Raw genomic sequence first — 23,256 nt, forward strand, 5'->3', positions numbered from 1 at the left:
GTCCTACATTGACTAGAGATATAGCTAAGATAGTTTTTTTATGTACGGGAAGACAATCCTCACATTTAAACTAGCTTTTGGGGTAGAGTTAGACTTGATCCAAATAGTAGTTTTTCTTTCTGGCCTTTCGCATGTCTCATAAACCACACAGATAGATTTTACACTTAATACAAAAAGCAAGTTTATATTATCACCACACCATCTGTCCAAGAAAAAGGTGGGGTCAATAATATGGATCTTAGTTTGAGAGCACTTTGATGCTTTTAGTGTAAATTTTGAAAATTCATATATGGGATGAGTGAGGTTTCCAAATAAATCTCAATTTTTTGTAATGGCAGCAACTGAAGCTAGAAAATTAGGAGTCATGTAATCTGGAAATTCGATTGAAGAGAGTTAATTATAAGTATAAGATAGGAGAAATGTAACAATTGAAGAGAAGAGGAGGAGGAGAATGCCTAGTGACTTGAATAACCCCTCTGCCACTCATTCCTTACCAAACTGGAGTAGTGCCTGACTGCCTGTTACATTAGTATGAGATGGAATGCAGCAAAGGCATATGTGACACCTCAGATTATAGTTGAGGTTGCAAAATTAGGATCAAGTGTTCAAAATTTTACTGAGGTGACCAGATTTAGCCCACAACTTAATTTTAATATATCATAATTAGATAGGCATGACATCTTGTTTAAATTTCTACATGCATGTGATATGTGTAGATGTGCTACTTCCTCCCTCTTTTTTGCCTCAATTAGATCATCATCATGTTTGATTCTCTGGTTTGATATCATTGTCTGTTGTCTCTCATACTTTACTAACTGTATTCATTTGTTGCTTTTGTGAATGCCCTAAGTTAACCTAATATAACTGTATATATATATTACAAGATGATATTTTTTTTGTACTTATAATCTGAGGGAAAACATAAAGACGATGATACTTAGAGTCCCTTATATCATTTCCTTGCATCAGAACTTTTCAAAAGACTTCAAGTCTACAACACTTATTCATACCTAACCCCATAGAGTTTTTATACATAAGCTGACAAAGCTGTTATCTTTTTTTACTATTTCAAAATTTGATGTTAACAAATTAAAAATTTAATCCTTAGAATGTTGCACATGTATATCACACTGACTAATAATTTAGGCATAATTTATATAGAAAGTCTCTAAGTAATAATTTAAACACATTAAAACTCGGAAAAGAAAAATTAATCACAGGCTTGTTACAATATTTTATTAAAGAAGGAAAATACATGAACAAGAAAAGGATAATTGGTAGCAACTGTATGATGACACTGTTTGTCTTTTACATCATATCTTTTGGGGTTGTTATGCAGTCTGCCTCTGTCTAACCACTGTAGGGAAGAAACTTTTGATTAAGTTAAGCTCTCTTATGACATGAACCATGCTCATTCTCTCTTTTGCTGATTCCATTGAACATGCAAGAGCAATCCTAAAGAGTGAAAGTAAACGTTTCTCTACATTAGGTTGCAATTGCATAATGCAAAGGTTCCCATCCTCAGTAGCCTGATTGAATTCATTGAGGAGAATAATCGGGTCTACAATTTGTAAAAGACTTTCTGAAATTGAAACTTCAACATAATTATGGAGATTATGACCATCTTTGAACATTTCATCTGTGGGTTTCTTTCCGGTTAACATTTCTAAAACCAGAATTCCAAAGCTATACATGTCACCCTCAATTGACACCTCTGAACCCATTCCATACTCTGAAATGTAATGCAGATCATTAATATCATCAAAGTTATCATCAAATTTACTCAAATAAATCAAAGATCCAAAAGAAAGAGCTTAAACTTGAAATTAAAATATTTCACAACTTTACCGAACAATATAACGTCATACCTGGAGGAGCATAGCCAACCGTCCCCTTTATTCCAACTGTGCTACTTTGCATCTGAGTGACTCCAAAACATGGGAGCAATTTTGCTAACCCAAAATCACTCACGTGAGGTACCATGCATTCATCAAGAAGAACATTGCTAGGCTTTAAATCACAATGAATGACAGGCTGCTCACATTCGTAATGAAGTTAATGAAATGCTGAAGCAACATCAATTATGATATTTAGCCTTTGTTCAAGGTTCAATGATCTTTGTTGATCTTCAATTTCTGTTGTTGGATGAAGCCATTGCTCTAAGCTTCCATTTTTCATGTACTCAAAAACAAGAGCTTTAAATTCTTGACCTTTGTAATCTGTACTGGAGCAACATGTTAAAATCTTTACCAGATTTCGGTGTCTAATATTTTTAAGTGCATTACACTCAGCAATGAAACTTTTGTTAGCTCCCTTCTTTTGAAGATTCAAGACCTTTATGGCAACAACTCTATCTTCTGACACAATGTTTCCTCTGTACACAGAACCAAAACCTCCTGATCCAATCAGGTTTCTGGCTGAGAACCCATCGGTTCCATGATGTAAGTCTCGGTATGAAACCTTAGCTAACTGGTCAATTGTTGGTGAATCAAAAGATGGTTTCTTGTTTCTTTTTCTCATCCAGTAGATGGTTAGAATAAATGACAGTATGAGAAGAAAGGCACCCACACTAACTATCACTGCTATCAACTTGAAATCATGGTGTTTTGCAGGTTTCACACCTTTGACAGGGCAAGGCGGTAGATGCAGCTCTGAAATACCTCCACAAAGGTTTTTGTTTCCAAACACTGCTAACGCGCTTGCATTTTGAAAGACACCTTCTGTTGGCACTTCACCATCCAACTTGTTAAAAGAAACATTCAAGTATTCTAAATATTTAATGTTCTGCAAACCATTAGGAATTGATCCAGACAAGTTGTTTCGTGATAGGCCTAAACGTTGAAGACCTTTAAGTGAAGTCAAAGAGAATGGCACGATTCCATGGAAGGAATTCCCTTGCAAATAAAGGTACCCCAAGCTTATGCATCCTCCAATTGTTCCAGGAAGGCTACCAGAAAGATGATTCTCAGAGACATCTAGCCAATGGATACTTTTTAGCCTACCCACTTCATCAGGTAGATTGCCACTCAATGAGTTTTGTGACAAATTCAATAATAAAGAGGGAAGGTTAAAAACTTCAAAGGGTATGGTTCCTGTAAGTTTGTTTTGCGAAAGGTCTAGGTCCTGCAACATGTGGCAATTTCCTATGCTTGGGGGAATTTTTCCTTCTAACATATTATCTTTCAGACCCAAACGAGTCAACTTACTGAGATTACCTATGAATGCTGGTATATCTCCTGAAAGTTTGTTATGGACCAAACTTAATACTTGCATCTTCTGAAAATTGCCAAAAGTTTTCGGAATAATCCCTGTAAAATGGTTCCTTTCCATACCCAAGACAATTAAGCTATATAAATTTCCTAATTCTATAGGAATTTTTCCTGTTATCTGATTACCTCCAAGGTAAAGCATTCTTAGTTGGGTGGATAAATTGCCGCAGGAATTCGACAAACTGCCTCCAAAGTTATTAGAGGCTATAGATATTTTTTCCAACTTACTACAATTTGTCAATGATGTTAAAAAATCCAAATCCTTAGTTGAATTGCCACCTAAATTGTTCAATTCCAAATTTAACCGCCAAAGGTCTTGTAGCTTACCTAGACTTGGAACATGGCCAATGAATTGGTTTCGACTGATCTCGAGTACTTTTAGGGTTGAAGCATTTGCAATTGAAGTAGGGATTGGACCAGAGATTTGATTATCACCAATGTAAAATTTTTGGAGATTGGGGAGGGTGCGGAACATGTTCGATGGAAGAGAGCCGTTAAATTCATTGGCTGGAACTGAGATTATTGTAAGAGTTGACATGTTATAAAGACAAGAAGGAAGTGCACCTGAAAGTTTGTTGCTTGATGCGGACATCTGCATCAAGCTTCTGTGTCTACATATTTCTTGTGGAATATCTCCCTTTAGGTTATTGAAAGCCAGCCCGAGAGCAGTTAAGGATGAAAAATTCCCTATGAATTTTGGCACTCCTCCTGTTAAATTGTTTTTTGCAACGATAAATCTTTGAAGCTTCCAAAGAGAACCAATTTCAATTGGAATTTTTCCAATCAGTTTATTTCCCGCTAAGTATAAGCCTTTGAGACCTGAGCACCTTGTTAAGTTCATAGGAATCTCCCCTTCCAAGAAGTTATCGGTGAGATTGAGCTTCTGCAAGTGTAATAACCGACCAATCTCTTGTGTGATTTTTCCGAAGAAGTTGTTGTTGGCGAGGTTCAGGATTCTCAGGAAAGAGAGATTGCCAACATGGGAAGATATAGATCCATGCAAATCATATCCTTCTAGGTTCAACTCTGTAACTCTTTGATGCTTGGGGCTGCATTTGATTCCATGCCAGTGACAGAAGTGGGTTGAACTATTCCAAGAGACCAATCGATCTTTGGATATTGATTCTTTGAATTTGATCAATGCCAAATGGTCAGTATGGTTTCCTAATGTAGAGTCAGCTATTTTTGGGCCAAAGTTGAAAGTAAAGAGAAGATATAACCAAAATGAAAATGTAGGGAACATGGTACACAAAGGCTTCGAGGAACAACAAGAGGCTCGTAGGTTGTGAAATTTGAATATCATTAGTTAGATAGCTATGTATATATAGATATGCAGGTTTGATTGTTTGACTTGGAACAGAGAAGATTCTTCCCTCTGGCTGTGATACTGATTGATCTTTTTATTGTTTGTCTGATATTGATCAATTTAATTACAAGAGATAACATATATTATGGTGTCTTAAAATTAGATTTTTAACTACATTGTATGTCTCTTCTAATGAATCAATGATTTGTAACTTGATCCTTCCATTTTGTTGTCGCTGATTTGTTAGCACTAACACCTTCACATGTAGGCAAAAGGCCAAAATAAATCTCTGGTCACTTCAACTCCATCAAACCTGTAAGTTAAGCCATTATCTAAAGTGATTGGATGTGAATTGTTATGCACGTTTCTCATTTATTTATACATGGAAAAGTTTTAACTCTAAACTTGGTCCAATTTTATCTGGTCTAAGAAGTTGGGACCTCTCTTTCATCATCTTCCTGAGAATGGATTTGCCACTTAACCTATGTTTTAGCTGCAACAATAAAGGTGTGCCGGCAAGGATTTGTAGCTGTTTTTTTGAAAATCTTGACCATATCATATAATGTTGAGAATTGAGATAGACTAGATTTTTTTTCCATATGCATAACTTATATATGTACATTGGCCGGTCATTCTTGAACAAAATTAATTGAATTTCTTTCATAACATGATAGTGGTATGCTTGAGATGAAAATGTTTGAAATTTTAAATAAGATTTTAACCTTTATAACTCTTGTTTTTGTAATGCCAATGTTTTACTTGTGTGAATTTCATTTTATGCACTCTGCAGTACATATATCATCATGGAAAATGATTTTAACCAGAATTGTCAATATAATTGTAAGGTTTGTTGGGTATTCATTCTTTAATTGTAATTGACTTGAGCAATGTCAAACAATCACGTTTCATGATGCAGACAAATACAATGAAAGATTCAAGTGATCATAACATTGCACCTGAAGGCTTCATTTGATTCGAAGATCAGAAGGTTAAGACTTCAGAGAATCAGAGTGTGTGTATGCATTATGGATAGGGATTCTACAATGACTTGACTTTAAGATGGAGTTAATTAGGATAAAAAACGTATACTACATGTGAACGGCCATGCCCTAAGGTTGAAAACTTTTCAATTAAAAGAAGAGGCAACAAATAATACACATTTAAACAGTTATATTTGAAAGTGAAATTTGGGTAGCGTTTGGTGACGGAACGAAACAGGACAGAATAGAACGGAACGGGACAGAACAGGATGACACAGGACAATAATGTTTTGTGTGTCGTGTTTGGTAACTCCAAGTCAATAGAACGGAACCATGATTTTAATTACATATATAACCCTGCATGCTTAATATTTGATTGAGAAAAACAAATTGAACATTTTGCATATAAACTGTTTGTTATTGCTTACTTCATGAAATAATCACTTATTTCTTTAAAAAAAAATTAAAGAGATTTTGAGAAAAGCATAAGTTGATTCGTGTTTGACTACTCTAATTAAAATCACTCTTTTTTATCTCCTCTCATCTATCATCATAGATTTTCATTATAAGCTAAAGTAACTGTTTCAAATAATCTGCTTCAACTGAAACAAACACAAAAAGTGATTTTTTGATTAAAAAGTGATTTTTCCAAAATAAGTTGAATCAAACACACTTTAATTGGCTCGTTTATCATTGCTTACAAAAACATATTTTACTTTTGAGAAAATAATTGATTTTATTTTAATTAAGTTGATTCGTGTTAGACTACTCTAATTAAAATCACTTTTTTATCTCCTCTCAACTATCATCATAGATTTCCATGATAAGCTAAAGTAACTATGTCAAATAATCTGTTTTCAACTTCACCTGAAACAAACACAAAAAGTGATATTTTGATTAAAAAAGTGATTTTTTGATTAAGAAGTGATTTTTTGATTAAAAAGTGATTTTTCCGAATTAAGTTGAATCAAACGCACTCTAATTGGCTCGTTTATCATTGTTTACAAAAAGTGATTTTACTTTTGTAAAAATAATTGATTTTATTTTAAGTGATTTTTTTGAAAAAGTAGATTTTCATTTAACTTTGTCTACAAATATAATAAGTGCTTTCAATTTTATAAGTGATCTTAAACTGTTTAGATACATAAAATTTCAAATATAAATTAGGGGTATTTTTGAACTTATCAAAGTTTTAAGAGAGTGTTTCGTTCCGTTCCCTTCCGTTCCACCATTTTCCAGGGAACCAAAGTGTCCCGTTCCTAGTGCCTTTTGTCCCGTTCCGTTCCATCTTAAAAACATGACAAACACAAAACGGAATTCATGTGTCATGTTCCGTTCCCTTCCCACCTGTCTACCAAACGCTACCTTGATCTCTACACTCGATAGTTTCACATTTTCAGGCTATACTTGATTTAATGGTATGATCCTTGTATGAATTGCTCAATGTCTGAATTCGATTTTAATTTTATTGCTCAAGTTCCTGCCCTTGGACATATGAACATTTTACATATTATTTTTATTAGTAAGCCACTATTAGAAACTGCGACTGGTAAACATTTACTTAGTTACTTTCGACTTTGTTCTGTCAACCACATGAACTTTTATTTTTTTATTTACCTTTTATCATTTATCAGCTTTAAGAAAAATACAAGTTACTTTATAATATGATAGTTATATAATTATCAATATTGTGATAGGATAACGTATAAATTGTAATTTGAAAAAATAAAATATATTATTCACATATTTTGTGGTTACAAAGAAAAATTAACAAAAGAACAAACAAGCTACACAATTGCATCTTGGCACAAGGAAGCAAGAGCAATAGAAGGAGGGCTGGGGATCCTCTCAATTTTAAGGAGGAAGCTTTTAGACACGACGATACGTACCCTCTCGAAACTTGACGGGCTAACACGTCTGCTGCATTGTTTCTATCCCTAGGAATATGAATTACAATGACATTCCAACCCCAATATTTTTACTTAGGAACAATATTCTTATTTAGGGAATATTTGACTTTTTTTTAAAGTGTGAAAGTAACTTTAAAAGTAAAATGGAAATAAAAAATTGTAACTAATTATAATCATTTTTCTTTTTTGTGGTAAGTAATTGTAAATTGTAGTTATATACGCACAATTTAAATAATACTTCAACTGGATTTTGCGCGGGAACTATAACTTGAGACAGTTATATACGAAACGAACGAAACACAACTGCGATTTTCAAGTTCAACTACCTAAGCCAACATCATCCTCTAAAGTACGCTAAATCAGAGACAGAGCACAAGACACAGTAACATGCTCTCCGTGTCACCAACAACAAGCTCTGTCTCCTACAATGCCATCATATCTGGGTACTTGAGGAACGCCAAGTTCACTCTTGCAAGGAACCTGTTTGATAAAATGCCTGAGAGGGACTTGTTTTCCTGGAATTTGATTTATTACTTACTGGGTATGTCAGGAACCGAAGACTCGACGAGGCTGGCAAGCTGTTTGATTTAATGCCTGAGAAAGGATGGTGTTTCCTGGAATGCCATGTTGTCCAGCTATGTCCGGAGCAGGTACAGTGCTTTCAACCGAAAGTGAACCAGTAAGAACCAACGGAGGAAAAATCAGCTCCCGCGAGGAAGCAGGTTTTCAACTGGTGGAATCATTCTGACGCGGCAAGACTGGAGCACTTTCTTGCAGCTCTTGAAGTAGCTTTACCAGACGAAGGTGCACTCTCTTCTTTTAAAATGAAGCGAAATTTGTTCTCCACACTCGCATTTTTAGCCTGCACTTCTATCCTTGTTTGATTCTTGTAAACACTGTTACTGAGTTCAATTTTATTGTTTTTACTTTTTACAAGTTATTGTTGCCCTTGGTTAGATTGAATGATTATGACACCGATGGCTGTCTTAATTTCTCTTGTTATCGTTATATCTGAAAATCGGATTTCAAAATACGACTTCACATAGCCTTGCACTCTCTGAAAATGTGAAATCCCTTTTTTTGGTCCAAGAAAATTTGAAATCTTTGAAAATTACTGAGATAAAAGCATTTGTAAGCATCAGTTCAGGATATATAATGCTTTAGTTATTACTGAATATTTCATATGATGTAGTTTTTCTTTCTGGACTTCTCATGCAGTTCATTTCATGTCTCATAAATGAAACAGAGATTACCCTTAATACTAAAAGAAAGTTTTTATATACTATTATAACCCTATCATCTATCCAGGAAATAGGTGGGGGTCAAGATATGGATCTTAGGTTCTGCATCATAATGCATATAGATTTGTTTCCAAATGAACGTCAATCTTTTGTAATGACAGCAACGGAAACCACAAAATTAGGAGTCATGTAGTCTGGAAATTCAATTGAGAGTTAATGATATGTATAAGATAGAAGAAGGGTAACAATTGAACAGAAGAAGAGGAGAAGAATGCTTAGTGGAAAGAAAGAAACTTTCCACAACTTGAATAACCCTTCTATCACTCAATCCTCACATGATATACACACATGCAGTGCAGCTCACTGTATGACTTTACATCATGTCTTTTGTGGTTGTAATGCAACCTTCCTCCATTAAATTAACCTTAGAAACTGTAGAAGGAATGAAGAAGCTTTTGATTATATTGAGCTCTCTTATGACATCAACCATACTCATTCTTGCTTTTGGCGATTCCACGGAGCATGCAAGTGCAATACTAAAAAGTGAAAGTAAACATTTCTCTACATTAGGATGCACAATGCCAAGGTCTCCACTGTTAGTACCCCAGTCTAATCCATTGTGGACAAGAGTTGGGTCCACAATCTGCAAGAGGTCATTTGAGATGGAAATCTTAACATAATTATGGAGATTATGACCATCTTCAAACATTTCATCTGTGGGTCTCCTTCCAGTTAACATTTCTAAAACTAGAATTCCAAAGCTATACATGTCACCTTCAATTGAAACCTCAGAACCCATTCCATACTCTGAAAATCAGTTAATACCATTAAAGCTATCATCAAAAGATTTACTCAAAAAGAAACGAAAGGTCCAAAAGCAAGAGAGCTTTAAACTAGAAATTAAAACATTTTAGAACATAACCAGACAATGGCAGCCATACCTGGAGGAGCATAACCAACAGTCCCCTTTATTCCAAGTGTGCTGCTTTGCATCTGGGAGACTCCAATAGATGGTAGCAATTTTGCTAAGCCAAAATCGCTCACGTGAGCTACCAAGCAATCATCAAGAAGAACATTGCTGGGCTTCAAATCACAATGAATGACAGGCTGCTCACATTCATAGTGAAGATAGTGAAATGCTGAAGCAACATCAATCATAATATTTAACCTTTGCTCAAGGTTCAATGATTCTTGTGGATCTACAATTTCTGTTGATGGATGCAACCAACTTTCTAAGCTTCCATTTTTCATGTACTAAAAAACTAGAGCCTTGAATTCTTGACCTTTGGAATCTGTACTGGAACAACATGTTAAGATCTTAACCAAATTCCGATGTCTAACATTTTTGAGTGCATTACATTCAACAATGAAACTCTTGTGAGCTCCCTTCTGGTGTAGTTTTAGAACCTTTATGGCTACAACTTTGTCTTCTGACTCAAGTTTTCCTTTGTAGACAGATCCGAAATTTCCTGATCCTACCAAGTTTCCAGATGAGAACCCCTCTGTTCCGTTGTGTATGTTTTCATAAGAAACCTTAGCCAACTGGTCAATTCTTGGAGTTGGGGAACCAGGTTTTTCTTTCTTGTTTCTTTTCCTCGTCCAAAGGATAGATAGAATAAGTGACAATATAAGAAGAAAAGCAACCACACTAACTATCACTGCTATCAACCTGGAATTATTGTGTTTTGCATGTTTGTTGCCTTTGATAGGGCATGGCGGTAGATGCAGCTTTGGAATACCACCACAAAGGTTATTGTTTCCTGTTAGCACCACCTCACTTGCATTTCCAAAGACACCTTCAGTTGGTATCTCACCTTCCAAGTTGTTGAAAGATACATTGAAGTATTCTAGGAAAGCAATATTCTGTAGACTTTCAGGTATTGATCCAGACAAGCTGTTTCTTGATAGGTCTAATCGTTGAAGTCCCTTGAGTGAAGCTAAAGAGGACGGTATGGTTCCATTAAAGGCATTTCCTTGCAAGTAAAGTTGCTCCAAACTTGTGCATCCACCAATGGTTTGAGGAATATCACCAGATAGATGATTCTCTGAAACATTCAACGTATTGATGTTTTTTAGCCTTCCCACTTCCTCTCCTAGACTTCCACTAAGTGAGTTTTGTGACAAGTCCAACAATTTTGTTAGAGAGAAAAGACTAAAAACCTCTGAGGGTATGTTTCCTGTCAGGTTGTTTTGTGAAAGGTATAGGGTTTGTAAATTTTGGCAGTTTCCTATACTTGGTGGAATATTTCCTTCAAACCTATTTTGTGCTAAACCCAAATAAGACAACTGACTGAGGTTGCCGATAAAGGTTGGTATATTTCCTGAGAGTTGGTTCCCACTCAATTCTAACACTTGCATCTTTTGAAACTTCCCAAAAGTAGCTGGAATCATCCCTTCAAAACGGTTATTTTCTATGGTAAAGAGAAATAAGTTGATTAGATTTCCTAATTCTATAGGAATTTTTCCTGATATATGATTGCCCCCAAGGTATAGGTAATTGAATTGGTTGGACAGATTTCCCAAGGAATTTGGTAAATGACCTCCAAAGTTATTGTAGGATATATCGATCAAATACAACTCACTACAATTGGTCAAGGATTCTAAAAACTCCAAATCTTTAGTTGAGTTGCCACCTAGATTGTTCTGAGACAAATTTAGGAGCTCAAGATCCTTCAGCTTCCCTAGACTTGGAAATTGACCGACAAAATGGTTTACAGTGATACCAAATGCTTTAAGGGCAGATGCATTTGTGATGGAAGCTGGGATTGGACCTGAGATTTGATTCCCACCAATGAAAAGTGTTTGGAGATTGGGAAGGGTTTGGAACATTTCAGGTGGAAGAGAGCCATTAAATTGGTTCACAGGTATAGACAATAGAGTTAAAGATGACATATTGTAAAGACAAAAAGGAGGTTTACCAGATAGCTTGTTTATACCCAATGACATCCATCCCATGTTTTTCAACCGGCATACTTCTTGTGGAATATTTCCCTCCAAGTTATTAGAACCCAAATTAAGATAACTAAGGTATGAAAGATTCCCTACTGATGGTGGAATTTGTCCTGTTAAATCATTGTTCCAAATGAACAAATCTTGGACCTTTCTAAGAGAGCCAATTCCAATTGGTACACTGCCAATCAGATTGTTCACCGACAAGTATAAGCCTTTGAGATTAGACCAACCTGTCAAGTTTGAAGGAATTTCGCCAACCAATGAGTTATTGTTGAGCCGAAGTAGCTGCAGTTGATACAAATGACCCAATTCTCGTGGGATCGTTCCAGAGAAACTATTGTTTCCAAGGGTGAGATTTCTCAAAGAAGAGAGATTGCCAACATGGGGAGATATGGGTCCTTGTAAGCGATATCCTTGCAGGCTCAACCCTGTAACCCTTTGATTCAAGGGGCTGCATGTGATTCCATGCCACTTGCAGAAGTGTGTAGAAGCATTCCAAGAATCTAGGATTCCATATGGATCACTGGATATAGCTTCCTTGAATTTGAGTAGTGCAAAATGGTCGATCTCGTTTGATGATGCAGAGGCTGTTGTAAAAAACAATGAGTTCAAAGTAAATAGAAGTAAGATGTGAAGGCACACAGACCAAGATGCATGCAAGTGCAGCATGATCAAAAAGGGCTTCATTTGACAGAGGAAGTGAGGAACAAGTAAACTAGCAAGGCAACTAGAATGTGTGTTTGCTTCAGCTGTGTGAGTGTCTGTATCTATATATAGAGATTTGATAATTTGGAGGAACCACAGAAGAAGCAAGTTCATTCCTTCTGTTAATCTATGTGATGAACTCATGAGTGTGACAATTTCAATTGATTTCTGAATTACCCACTACAATGTAAACAGGTATCCTTAAAAGTCAAATCTATTGGGCTATCTCGTACATTAACTGATTAACTCAAAGAATATACTATGTTTCGTCTAAACAGCTCCCAGTTTATAGTCAAGATAAGAATTATGTATGTACCAAGATAATTGGTTTGATTTAAATAATCCGTTCCATATACATGTAGCTTATCTAGTATTAATATGTAAGTTATTCTAGTATATATTTATTTTTCTAAATTTCATTTCTTAAGTTCTTAACTGTGATTGACATTATGTGTTTTTTTTTTCTTTTGACTAATGAATTTCCTTTTTCCATTTTCCTCTTACATTCAGTTGAAAGTGTACTTAAACAAAAACTAATTATTTAATTTTATGTATGATCTATGGATATATAATTGATATAACTTTTGTTTCTTGATAGTGATTAACCCTTGACATTTTTATTCTTTTTCTCTTCAATTGTGTTGTCTTTTTCTACACTGATGTAAGGTAATTTCAATATATTAATCGTTGAACTTTTTTTCTCATTTCCCGGCCGTCTACGTTCTAATTTTTTTTCCCCCTTCAATGTCATCATGAAAAAGGTGCGGCATGTCGTTACATATTTACTATTTTGTACTCCCTTCATTCCTTTTTAAGTGTCATTCTACCAAAAAGCTCTACAAGATAGTGGGTTATTGGAGTTTTTTTCCCATTCTACCATCCCACATCCTTATCATAAAGTTATAAGGTTTTTCAACCAAAATAGTGGATAATTAATTTTTTGTTCCACTCTCTCTCATATCATTAAACTATTTATCATTCTTCCCTCGCTAGTGGCTAGTAGCAATAAAAATTTATAACTTCCCTCCAATTTTTAATGTTGACACATTTTTCTATGCAACTTTGAAAGCTCTTTTGGGTACTTTCATTGGAATTTAATTTTCACTTATTAGACAAGACTTTGAACTAATGTAATGAGAATTTAATTTCCACTTACTAGCAAGGGTATAATTGACAAAATAGACCTTAAAACATCTAAACGACAGTTAAATAAGAACAAAAAATTTCTTCTAAAACGACACTTAAAAAGGAACGGAGGGAGTAATTTTTTCCAATTCAGTCTTATGTTTAGTACTTGAGTAATTCAATTTATCCCCAAGTCCAATTCAAAGTGATCAGGCTGTATGATGAAAGATTAATTATTTTATTCTTGATCTATAATCTTCCACTAAAAATCATTATGTGCCTTTTATTTCTAAATTCTAACTTTCCAAATTTTCCTAATTGAAGTGACAATATATAAACGGTGACATCCGCAGGTTGAATTTTCTTTTTTCTTCAAGTTGAATTTTGATTGCGACTACAACAATAATAATAAAAGAATAATTCTTTGTTCACACTCATTTACCACCTACATTAAGAGAAAAAAAAAAGAATAGAGAAATAAGAGATATTATAGATGACGAAAAAAGAAAATATAATTGTCACTGTCAATATGTGATGTCGAAAGAAAAGAGAGATACAAAAAAAGTGAGTGAAAATTAAATGGAAGAAAAAGAAAAGTGTGAATAAATTAAAAATCATAAAAAATATCTTGCCATATGTTCGCATTGTTTGATTTCGAAAAAGTAAATACAATTGTTGATTGAGTTGCTTTAAGGTTTAGATATTCAAAGTATGGTAACCATTTGTGTCTATATTGCTTTGTTACTATCTTTTTTTTTGGTCAAGCTTTGTTACTATCTAAAATGACTTTCTCTGACTCGTTGCCATGAAGCGCTTTATTTTTTGGTCAAAAGGGTCTGGTATATTAAAAAGGCCCAGAGGCCGAGCCCAAAAGAGGGAATACAGAATCTAACTCGAGTCCAACAACTCGAGCCAGACAAAAACTAAAAACTCTTTGACCAAAAAAAAAACTAAAAACTCTTGCTGTGATACTGAAACTTCTTTTGCATTTTACTGAAATATACCAAATTATTGTTAGGTTTTGGGTTAATGAATCTATACAGAAGATTTGTAATTGAAAGAAGATGATATACCAAATTACTGATCATGCTCTATGTACAGAGTAAATGCATAATATAAAAACTACTAACAAAATGATATGAAATCTAATTTATAAATGATATGTTACTTATGATCTTTATTTTCATTGAAACCATGTGGGCTGAGCCGCCTAATCTTTTAGCTATCACCACTAACTACAAGCGTGAGACTCCTTCAATACAACAATAAATGAATGATTTTTTTTTTTTGGTTTACAGGAGGAAAATTAAAGGCAGAACAAAACTAATTAGACGCATCTAAATAAAGCGAAGCATAGACAATTGATGGAGGGTTGCTCCAAACTCGTCGTTGCGAGCCCTCACTAGCCGCTTCCCGTGCTAGTTGGTCCGCCGTGTTATTTCTCTCCCGCTCAATGCTCCTAACCAAGCAGTGTTGTATAGCTCCCATGGCGCATCGCACACAATCAATGGCTTAACGACCCCAGTAGTCAGCTGTATCAAAGGAAGGTTGAAGGTCAGATACCACTTGTAAGCAATCGGTGAAACAAACTACGTCTGTGTGTCCAAGCTCAATTGCATGGTTGAGGCCCAGTTCTACAACCAAGAGTTCAGCGAGGAAGGCACTTCCATGGCTGTGACTCATTGACAAGCCTAATAGCCAACGGTCACCACTGTCCCGAATAACCGCCGCACAGTCCATCTTTCCCTTTGTCGGGTTCCAGCTACCATCTATAAAAATGTGAACTGTAGTTCAAACGGCAGGAAGCTCTCCCCCTACTGCAACAGAATACGTAATGTGACAGGAAAAAAAAAGATAAAAAGAAAAAATAAATGAAAATAGTATGAAGAAAAAGAAGGGTAAAATATCATATACACTTCCGTGCTTTATCATTCATGACTAATTAACAACGACCTTACATCCCCGGAAATTAGAAAAAAAACGCGTAGAAAATAAGTATGACAGCCCTCAATGTCAAAAAGTTGTGTTATGCAATTTCCCAGGCATCTAGTAAGAAATTGCACATTGCTGAGGAATAATGAGATACTGTCAGAATGACATATTAATATTCAATTTGTAATGAAAAATCTGACAAGCTAGGCATGAAAAGATAGGGTGAACCTAATATGCACCATTTTTAGGTGGTGTAATTTTACACCACCTACTTTGACCGGGTATAGCAGGTCAACACATTATTTTTTTTAAGAAAAAATATCATTAAAAATTTGTCATATATTAAATTTTTTTAAAAAAAGATGTGTTCACCTGTTATAGTAGGTTAAAAAAAACGGTCAAAATTAGACCACTTTAAAAGTGGTCCACATTAAGGGTCACCGAAAAGATAATGCTTTAAAGCAATAATTGATTCAATTTCAACGTAAATTATTTATCGCAAAGGGAGAAAAGTTTTAGTTAGGCGTTATTTTAGGAGTCTAATGCAATGAAGGTTGGTAGTTGGGGGTCGAAAAAGAGATGATGAATGTTAGGTGACACCAATGGTGTTAGCAAGAGAGATATTTTTAAAAGATTAGGCCTATTAAAAGGTCATGTTCTTCTTTCACAAGAATTTCTATAAAAAACACCTTGTTTCACTTTTATCATGTGTGAAGTGAACCACCGAAAACCTTGACCAAATGCTAGTAAGAAAGATGTCACGGACACATACTGCTTTTTCGTTTTGTCGTTTTATTTGACTATTAAAGTCAGGATCATCTTAAATAGTAATAAAATACTACCTCAAGTAAGTTTCCTCGACACGCTTTTGTACACCACCAACCATGTAGATCAATTGATACGAGATTGTTTTAATTTAAATTAAATAAATCCTAAACGATTCAAACAGGATCCAAAAACATGCTTCCATACCTATATGTCTTTGATCTTTATAAGCACGAGTCTTTTATGGGATGAAGCATGGGTACTTAACTGATTATATAAATTCTTCCAACCCCCCACATGTCTCACGCATATCCAAAAGAGAGGTGGCAAGCAAAAAAGTCAAAAACAAGGAACCAACATATATACAGTAAATAACTTACATGAAGAATTTGACTCTTGGAAGCATCTTTCAGATAAAAGGAAACAAATTCCAACTCTTCAGATCATATCTACTGTTACCAAACAGTAAATCGATAAATCAAATCTTATTTGGTCAAGGAATCCTTGCTAATCTTTTTTTTTTGGTCAATTGAATCCTTGCTAATCTAAACTTGCACGCTAATTATTATTATAAAAACAGCAACATGCTATAGGCCCAAAAGCCCAACACAAACCATTTGTTATGTCAAAAACAAAAAGAAAGTAAGAAACCTTTGCTTAATCTAAATTTACACAGTATTCCAGAATATGCAATCGTATCCAACTTCAACATATGTTGAAATCCACGTAACACCTGAACCTTGCATATAACAACATACCTGCTGCTCTTCTGAACTTTTGCTATTTTTGTGGACTGTTCCCATATCAAGAAGCAAAAGAAGAGTTCCAAGTTATAGATTTCTAACCAACCATAGCGTACAATTTCTCTAGCAAATTAATTACAAGGTTGCCACTACACCTGCAAAAGGTTAGTTATAAGCACACAGCAATAGATTATAATTATATACCCTGGCCACTGCGATGAAAAGGTTTGACACAGACATTATGATTCTCTTCCTTCCCAGCCTTCTAAGGTTAAATGTATTTTACAAAATGGTTCCATCAGATGAGGTTGCTAATTTCGTCATAGAATAAAATAAAATACATGTTGGCCAAGATGAGGTTACAAATTTCATCATAATAAAAACGACATGCTTGTCAAGTCAATTGATCATTGATGACACAATAACGATAGGTTCTGGCATAAAATTCTTAATCTGGAAACCTGCAAGTCTGAATTCAAAACCGTTTCCACATAAGTAACTTTGTCAGTCATAAAAATCTGCATGTCTGAATTCAATTTGTTTCCACATAAGTAAATTTTTCTATCACAAATAAAAATAAAGACAAATGATGATAAAAAATTTAGCAGGTAATCCATGGGCTTATAGAAGATAAAGAAATAAACTTAAAATATTTCTTTTCTACGTAACCCTAAATCATAAACTTGATTACTCTGTTACTGCCAATAAATTGCAAATATAAAGCCAATCATGCAATTGGGATTTTCCTAAGAAGGACAGCTCATTGTACCCAAATAAACAGTTTATTATTTACTTTCATAAGCAAAAACAAACTATAATGAACACTTATTTCATATTGGCATGCTGTTAAATGTTAAGCTATTTCAAATTTGTGTATGCCCATCTAATAAATAGAAGAAAGGCACTATTCTTGTATCAGTTGTATGAAAATATATTAGTAGCTCATCTTATTGAATCCTAGAGATAAAATCACTTATTTTGAGATACAAGTGTTAAGGCCTAAGGGGGAAGGAATTATGTGTTTTTTAACAAGGTAAATAGCATTCTCATACTACCAAATAACAACATCAATGTTCTACATTAAGTCTAAGCCTACAATGTGAATAAGACACCCATCATATAGCAGGACATATGTCCCCTTAGCACCCATAATTACTAACTAAACACAGGGTAAATACTTTTGCAGACTGTTTATAGAAGATGCCTATAAAGGAAAAGACAATCAATGCAACATAAATGGCCAGAAACATAGACAAAATGGATCTCAAAACTTTCAGATCAGTGATAAGTGATTGGAATCCTTCAAAGTCCTTATTTGACCTCATATTAGGAACTGAAGATCAGATCTTAACTTCACAAATGTTAGACAACTGGACATATGACAACATGAAACAAATAACGAAATCAAGCTAGCAACTATACATTCTTCTTCTTATGCATCAAACTTTCAAATAAACCAATGGAACCAATATCAATTGCTTCGAGTTCGACTCAGCTAGTGCTAAATAGTCCATAAGTCTCAGCTTAGGTTTCCTTTTCAAACAGCTGGAAACAGAGCAAACAGAGTCAAACAATTTCTACACAACTTGCCTCTTATAGTATCACAAACTAAAACCTTGTGTTCAAAAAGCAATATCAAACAATCTAGAAATAGCATGAACTAGAATCAGCACAAGCAGCAAAATCAAATGTGTCAGCATCAAACACTTGTGGCTAATTCAGCACAGAGCTAAACTTCATCATAACCATTATTTCTCAATTCAGTATGAACCTTATAGATATTTCTTAAGCTGCTATCAATGGATACAAAATCACAATTACTGGAATCAAAATCCATGTTCAAGAAAGAATTGAATCTCGAATTTCAATCGATATCAGAAAACACATCAATGAAAATCAAATCTAATTGTAAACACTCAATTTTCGTTAGATTTGGAAGCTATGCATCAGGATCTATATCAATAATTGAGGTTTCCATGGAGACGATAAGCTGCAAAAACAGGAATGAATTCGGATCTAATAAACAGGAATTGAAAATTTACTCGGAGATGAGATCTGAGCGGAAAACGAGGCAAAGCTTCAAGGCGGGTTCCGATTCAGTTGATGCAAGGCGGGATCCGATCCAACCGGCGGCGGTAACCGCTCCTCCGGTGAGTGATTACGCGCGAAAACGGCAGAAGCAGCAGCGGTTCCCGACCTGCACCAAGCGAATTAGAGACCGCGAAGCGAGAGAGTGAAGAATCAATCAATCAATCGCATACAGCGTTGTGATGAGAGAGAAAGCTAGAGAGAGAGAAAGTTTGGGAGAATCGCGAGGATAACCCAAACTAACACAAAACACCCTATTCGGTGAACGGGGTGAAGATTGGGTAAGCGAGGGGTATTTATATAGAGTACAGACCAAGGAGATGCGGACACGTGTCGATGCTTGATGCAATGTGCTAGGGGTGTACAAGACCCGGCCCAACCCGTCCCGGCCCAAGCCTTTCGGGCCGGGTTCAACCCGGCCCGATCATTAAAAGATGTCGGGTTAGGGTTGATCATTGATAGGGATGGCAGAGAAGCCCGAACCCATGGGCACCCGACCCGACCCGACCCGATTTCTTGGGTGAAAACCCGAGTTAAATGGGTTCGGGTTCGGGTTCGGGTTTTACCCGATCACTTTCGGGTTCGGGTTTGGGTTTGGCCAAACCCGCACCCGAACCCTACCCGAACCCGGATCTGTATAAGTGAAACCTAAGTATTCTGCTTGTGCAGTACAATATATGCAGCATCTTGCATATTAATTTAACAGTAACATGGCAATTACAATGTTACATTACATAATATAGCTCTCTTCACAGTCTTTTTCAGGTCGGGTTTCCGAGTTCAACTGTTTGTTTGAGGTTGTGTGCGGGTGTGGGTACGGGTCGGGTGAACCCGAAACCCAATGGGTTCGGGTGTGGGTTTAAGTTCACCACCCATTTCGGGTTCGGGTGCGGGTGCGGGTGTGGGTTTTTGATTTCGGGTTTGGGTTTGGGTTTGGCAAAACCCGCACCCTACCCGACCCATTGCCATCCCTAATCATTGAGTTATTTGGCTTCGGGTCGGGTCGGGTTTGGGTTGACATTCGGGCCACCCGGCCCGTCCCACATATATATTTTATAAAATTTTAATTTGTTATAATGGTTAAAATATGATAGATGATTCTCAAGTTTATCTTACCATGTGGATGATATGAAATTTTTTAACATCTATCTTACTAATTAAATAAACGTTGGTTAAAAGATGAACACTTTCATGCTTTAACAAGAGAAAATTATGTAATGCACATGTGAGACAAGTGAAGAGAGATCAAACAAAATGAGTGACACGTGCATATAGATCAAATAAAATGTAAACCTCTCAAGTGCAATAGATTATGACATAGACTATGCAAGAATTGGATCATTTCAAGCTCTTTCTTCTAAAAAATAGTTCTCACTTGTAACCCTTTTAGTATGTTATTGTCTTTAAATTTTATAATTAGTATTAAATAGTCTTAGATTTATTGTCCCTCGGGTCAAACCGGTCCCGTCCTACATAGACCCGTCCTAAATTGGACCCGCATATTGTCGGGTTTCTTCGGGTCTAGGGACGGGTTAGGGTCTAAGAATTGGCCCGATCAATATTTAGGGCCGGGTTAGGGTTAACTAAAACCCGTCCCAACCCGTCCTTTGTACACCCCTACAATGTACTGTTGAAGATTTCCTAAAACTTCAACTTGTTATTTTTTTTTAATTAAAAAATATAGGAAATTAAAAGGGGCCGAAAGATACGTGAATTCGGACATGGATTTGGAGTAAATTACTGAAAAAACTCAAGTGATGCCATTTGTTGAAGTACGTGGCAGCACGTGCGCGTGATCTGACTGCAACGTGTGTTCTGTTCTGTTCCTCAAAACTCAAACTCATTTCTATGCTCTGGACTTCCTTTACAAACTGCCACCAGTTTTGGGCCAATATGGGCTGCTCCCTGCACTTCTACCTGGTTTCGACTACAATTTAGTTGAGAAAATGAAGTGGTAGTAGTTCACTTAATTCTTTGACTCTTTGGATCGTGTTTTTTATAGTCAAATGTTAGTTGTTAGTAAATTAATTTTCTTCAAGGTTCGAACTCTGGACTCTTCACTCTTTATCTCACCCGACCCTTAAGTCTATAATTCTTACCACTTTAACTATCATTCGGGGACTGACTCTTTGAATCGTGGACTCGTGGTTATCGCATTGTGGATTGTCAATCGGATTCCTTAAATACTGTGACTTTTGTTAAGTATGTGCATTCTTCTTATCACTTATTTGCTTCTCTTATTTGGGTTATTGAGGAGTTGTTGTGTCGTCCTTTGTCAGTGGAGATTCGCCACACATTGAAGGAGGATAATGCTTGTGCTTATTTTTTGGCTAAGCATGGTCCGGAGCAGAGTGCAGGCCTTGCGGTGATAGAGCAGCTGTTAGCGGGTTTGAGTTTGTTTCTTCTGACTACTGCTTCAAGGTCTCCTCTGTGAAATTGTAGTCTGGGATCTTTCGGTTTCTTTGTTTTTTCTTTACAAACTGCACCAAAAAAACTTAATCCTTTGACTATGAAGTTGGAGGTTTGATCATCATTCATGAAAATAGAGCGTATATTGTGTTCAGCCGTTTATCATTCAATGCAAGTACCCACAATAAAGAAATTAATTACTGTTGTGGACAGTTAATATCATCAACTCAACCCACTGAAAAAAGAATTTTGTTGAGAAAAATTACTAAATGCTATATATATTGATTGAACACACAATGAACTACTCCTCTGCGGACATTACATTGATAAAAGTAATGTTAAAAGTTTAAGTGCTCACATAACCTGTTCATATGGACTTTAATTTTCACATTAATCACTTTCAGCATTCTACTCCATTTTTCTCTTTTTCCTCCTCCCACCCAACCACCAACCACCACTCACCCCTTACCGGTGCCAAAAATAACTATTCACTCAATCACTTGCTTTTCTATGGTTGAATATCATAATCATAACGTACATAAAAAATCATGCCAAAAGAAGCATATATTGCTTCATTCACACAGGGTAAAAGTCACTTTTATTTTCTCGTAATAATTTAGTTTCCTGATCGTTTGATCAACAATTTTGGTAGATGAACAGCAGATGAATATTTACATCCACTTTATGCGAAAGGCATGGAGGGATATTCTATAACAACTATTAATTTATGTTTCCAAATGCTTTTATAAGTCGTAAAGTGATGGAATAATTATGTCTTTACTTTATATTTGTTGTTGGAGGTGATGGCATATAACATAAGAATTCAATCTGGTTCCAGATAATTCTTTTTATGTCCTCTTTTATTTTTTTATTGTAATCATTATTATTCACATATTTATGTAATTAGTATATATATCATTTAATTTTTACAAATTTCATGTGACATTCAAAAATATCGTGCAAGTCTTCTCTCCCTCTTTTTCCATATTTGTTTGTTGACTAGGTTCTTATTCCTATTCGTATTATTTTATCAATGGTGTCTTGAGCTACAAACCAAAGAATATTAATGTCTTATGCAGTTATGCTGATATCGCAACTTAGATGGAACCTATCATGGTGCCAATTAATAGACCAAATCAGTATCAAATAATATTGGGAATTATTAGTAGGTATCTTTTTCTACAGGGGATCGGATCAACAATGCACATGAGAGTTGTCATTCGTTAATTTATTCATGACCTTCCTAACACTATTATAACCTCTGCTATGCATGCCCTCTTGAATTTAGAAACTTTTACAACTCGTTTGGTGATCAACAGTAAGATAAAGAGTAATAAGATAAAAGAGATGAATAAGAAATACAAGTATGATAGTTAAGCTCTTATCTTATATGTTATAGGTTCCGGTATGGAACCACAGACTGAAGGCTAATCAAATTAGAGAGCAGGCGAAGTAAACAAACGAATGAAAAATGCGTGAAATGATAGGTCCCCCATCGCTTGGATGGTGCCTGTTATTTATAACTTGGGTTTTAGTCCGACTGGACCATGGGTTGCCCGGCCTATTTGGTACATAGTTTTGGTCAGCCCAATTGTTAAATAAATCGGTGCGCCCAGACAATTATCCTACCATTATCTGAATCGAATTTATCATAGATTTATATATGAATAGTTAACAAGAAAATGATTTAATATGTTTTATGTCCCTCTAAATACGGTGAGAAATTCCTGTTTTATCCCTATTTAGAAATTTTTGACTTTTTATAATATTAATCTAAATTCATTACATGATTGACTTAATCAGTACACCCAGTTCATAGAATTTCTTTGTA

At 35.4% G+C, this 23,256-nt stretch overlaps 1 long non-coding RNA gene and 2 pseudogenes across 1 annotated transcript; all 3 read right to left on the bottom strand.

The window, feature by feature from the left end:
* Positions 1-1,313: 1,313 nt before the first annotated feature.
* LOC130737125 (probable LRR receptor-like serine/threonine-protein kinase At3g47570) lies at positions 1,314-4,561 on the bottom strand (annotated as a pseudogene).
* A 4,337-nt stretch (positions 4,562-8,898) lies between these two features.
* LOC130740286 (probable LRR receptor-like serine/threonine-protein kinase At3g47570) lies at positions 8,899-12,697 on the bottom strand (annotated as a pseudogene).
* A 1,907-nt stretch (positions 12,698-14,604) lies between these two features.
* LOC130740287 (uncharacterized) lies at positions 14,605-19,280 on the bottom strand. The gene is made up of 2 exons (XR_009020091.1): positions 18,971-19,280; positions 14,605-18,473 (listed from the first exon to the last, which is right to left on the bottom strand). It is a non-coding gene; the product is annotated as an uncharacterized LOC130740287 (long non-coding RNA).
* Positions 19,281-23,256: the final 3,976 nt, after the last annotated feature.

The sequence above is a fragment of the Lotus japonicus genome, chromosome 2 (genome assembly GCF_012489685.1).
Source record: "Lotus japonicus ecotype B-129 chromosome 2, LjGifu_v1.2".
Lineage (NCBI taxonomy): Eukaryota > Viridiplantae > Streptophyta > Magnoliopsida > Fabales > Fabaceae > Lotus > Lotus japonicus.